We start from the raw sequence: 3,424 nt of genomic DNA on the forward strand, positions 1-3,424 counted from the left end.
TCTTGGCAGAATATCTGATATTGCAGGACATAGGAACATCTTCAGTGTTTTTCAGATTTGATTGATATTTTAATTTTATAATTGTCAATGCTGAGAACACTGCTTTGCATAAATACATAGTACAAAATGGCAGAAGTATATTTAGGGCCACTTCAGAAATTGTTGGAAATTCTGTCCTAATCCCAAGTCAAAATTAATTTTTTTTATTAATTTGCTTATTTTGGTTTACAAGATTCAGTTCCACATTCCCTTGAGTTTCACATTTTCTCCCCCTCTTTTTTCTCCCTCCCCCCGCCATGGAGGCATGCAATCAAATATAGGATCTGCAAATACCTTCACATTAAACATTAGTCAGGTTGTAGAGAAAGATTATAACCAATGGAATGAACAGTGGGAAAGAGAAAACAAAACAAGAAAAAGAAAGAGCCAGTAGTTTGCTTAAATCTGTATTCAAACTCTGTAGTTCTATCTGTGAATGTAGACATCTCTCTCCATCATGAATCTTTTGAAGTTGTCTTATAACCCTGCATTGCTGAGAAGAGCCCAGTCTATCAAAGTTGGTCGTCACTCATATGCTGTCTCTGTAATTGTGCACAAATTTCTCCTGGTACTGCTCTTCTCACTCAGCATCAGTTTGTATAAGTCTCTCCAGGTTATTATGAAGTCCATCTGCTCCTCATTTCTTTAGCACAATAGAATTCTGTCACATTCATATACCACAACTTGTTCAGCCATTCCCCAATTGATGGACATCCCTTTGATTTCCAATTCTTTGCCACCACAAAAAGAGCTGCTATAAATATTTTTGTACATATGGGTCCCCTTCCCACTTGTATGATCTCTTTGGGATGCAACCCTAGAAGGGGTATGTAGCAGCAAGTACCCCAGCATCCCCAGGGTGGCTGCCAACACAGGTTCTTGGATCTGGTTTGATAAAGGCAAGCAACTCAAAATGGGTTAACAAGCTTACTTTAATCAGTCAAACATATATCGTTTACCTAGTTCAGGGGAAAAAGGTCAGCACCCCGAACTTCAGAATATACAGACAGAATTATCAAGACAGAGAAACAGATCAAGTAGACAGGTTTCCAAACTGTCCAACCATTACATCCATACCAAATCACAGTTACCATCAACATCTGGGTTTTTCAAAGCCGAGGGGGGGCTCTCCACAATGGCTTCCCAGAGTCTCATCTGATCAAATCACAGAACTTTTCTCAAAGTGAGCCCCAAAGCAAAGCCTCACATCAGGGATTATATAGCCTTCTCCTGGGTCAGAGAATGTAACCACCCTCTTGACCCACTGCCCAATCACACAGCATCAAGGTGTGGGCATTCCTGAAAACCAAGCCTCCTGCCACAGGCTCCATGTGACCACCTTCAGCCTTAGGTGAAGTTTATTAGGCAGAGTATATTTTCAAATCAAGGAAGGGTCTCAGAGTCTCTTAAGCCTATCAAAGGACCTAGGGGCAGGGAAGATCTTTAAATTTGCATTTCCATTATAGGGTATTGCTGGGTCAAAGGGTATGTACTTATTTATAGCCCTTTGGGCATGGTTCCTGATTGTTCCAAATGAGATAATTTAATCCTAAAGAATGAGTGGGTCAAACAAGAAATTATAGAAACAATCAGTAGCTTCATTCAAGAGAATGATAATGAGACAACATACCAAAACTTGTGGGATGCAGCAAAAGCAGTTCTTAGGGGAAGTTTCATACCCCTGAATGCATACATGAATAAAATAGAGAAAATGGAGGTCAATAAATTGGGCATGCAACTGAAAAAGCTAGAAAAAGAACAATTTGAAAACCCCCAATTAAATACTAAATCAGAAATAATGAAAACTGGGGTGGCTAGGTGGCCCCATGAATAGAGCACTGGCTCTAGAGTCAGGAGGACCTGAGTTCAAATCCGGCCTCAGACACTTAACACAAAATATGTCTGGTGGATTAGTTTAGGCTGGCCCTTCCTGGTGTTGAGATGATGTTAAATGATTATCATTCCCCATGATGGAGGAAAGAAGAGAGGAAGGAAAGAAAGAAGGAAGGAAGGAAAAAAGGAAGGAAGGGTCATCTGGAATGGAATCTTAGACTCAAGCAATTTTTAAGTTGGCAAAGGTTTATTGTTACACTATTGCAGTGGGCAGAGCCTCTTAGGGGACTTTCAGCCAAACAGGCACAATGACAGAGTTTATATAGGAAAAGCATTGGATTATGTAGTCGATATCCTAATTAGGGGATAACCTACAACCTTGGTCACAGATGTCATTCACTACTGGAAACCAGGGGACCAGGATTCTCAAGGGTGTATTTTTGGCCCATCAGGTGTGTAACAAAATAACTTTGAGAGTTGATGTCTATAGTTGGACCTCTGGGTTGACTATGATAATTTCAGGAATCAATAAAGAACAAGATGGCCATTTTTTACAAGAGAATTTCTTCAGAGGTCAGCTTGCCCTTGTGATGGAGAAAGGCAGTTTGTCTTACTGGGGCCTCCTCATGAGTAATTCTGGGGCAGGTGTAGCAGCAAGCACGCCAAGCGTCCCCACGGTTTGCTGCCCACACAGGTTCTTGGATCTGCTTTGTTAAAGGAAAGCAACTCAAAATTAAAATTAAAATAAAAAAAAAACTCAAGCTTACTTTAATCAGTCAAATATGTATCATTTACCTAGTTCAGGGGAAAAAAGTCAGCACCCTGAACTTTAAAGTATACAGGCAGAATTATCAAGACAGAAACAGATCAAGTAGACAGTTTTCCAAACTGTCCAACCATTACATCCATACCAAATCAACATCTGGGTTTTTCAAAGCCAGGTCTCTCAACAACGGCTTCCCAGAGTATCATCTGATCAAATCACAGAACACTTCTCAAAGTGAGCCCCAAGACAAAGCCTCAAATCAGGGTTTATATAGCCTTCTCCTGGCTCAGAGAATGTAACAACCTTCTGGACCCACTGGCCAATCAAAAAGTATCTACTGAAAAACAAGCCTCCCACCCCAGGCTCCAGGTGCACTTTAGCCTAGGGGCAGGGAAGATCTTTAAATTTTCATTTCCATTACAGCAGGGTAGTCTGTCTTACTGGGGCCCGATTATGAGTAATTGCTAGGCATAGTGTCCTTGGGCTGGGGAGAAAAATGTCAAGGATAGTATTTTGTAACTAGGGAGAAATGTGATCTTGGACTTGGGATCCAAGCACAAGCATCAAGTCATTCTCCCCTTACACATGACATCCAGAATCTTTTCAGTAAGGGACAAAGGTCTCAACTTCTGAAACTGCTTCACACTGAGAATGGGCATAGAGCTGTCCCTGCCTCATGGGGTCCCCCCATTCAAGGGGTTGGGCTGCATCTGTTGAGAGTTGTCGATATACAAGCAGCGGGAAGCGTTGGCCAGGACACCCCTCCACTGGAGGCCAGCAGGTAGT

Source organism: Petaurus breviceps, unplaced genomic scaffold, assembly GCF_028583685.1.
Source record: "Petaurus breviceps papuanus isolate PSGF00001 unplaced genomic scaffold, PetGlider_PUasm1.0 287, whole genome shotgun sequence".
Taxonomy (NCBI): Eukaryota; Metazoa; Chordata; class Mammalia; order Diprotodontia; family Petauridae; genus Petaurus; species Petaurus breviceps.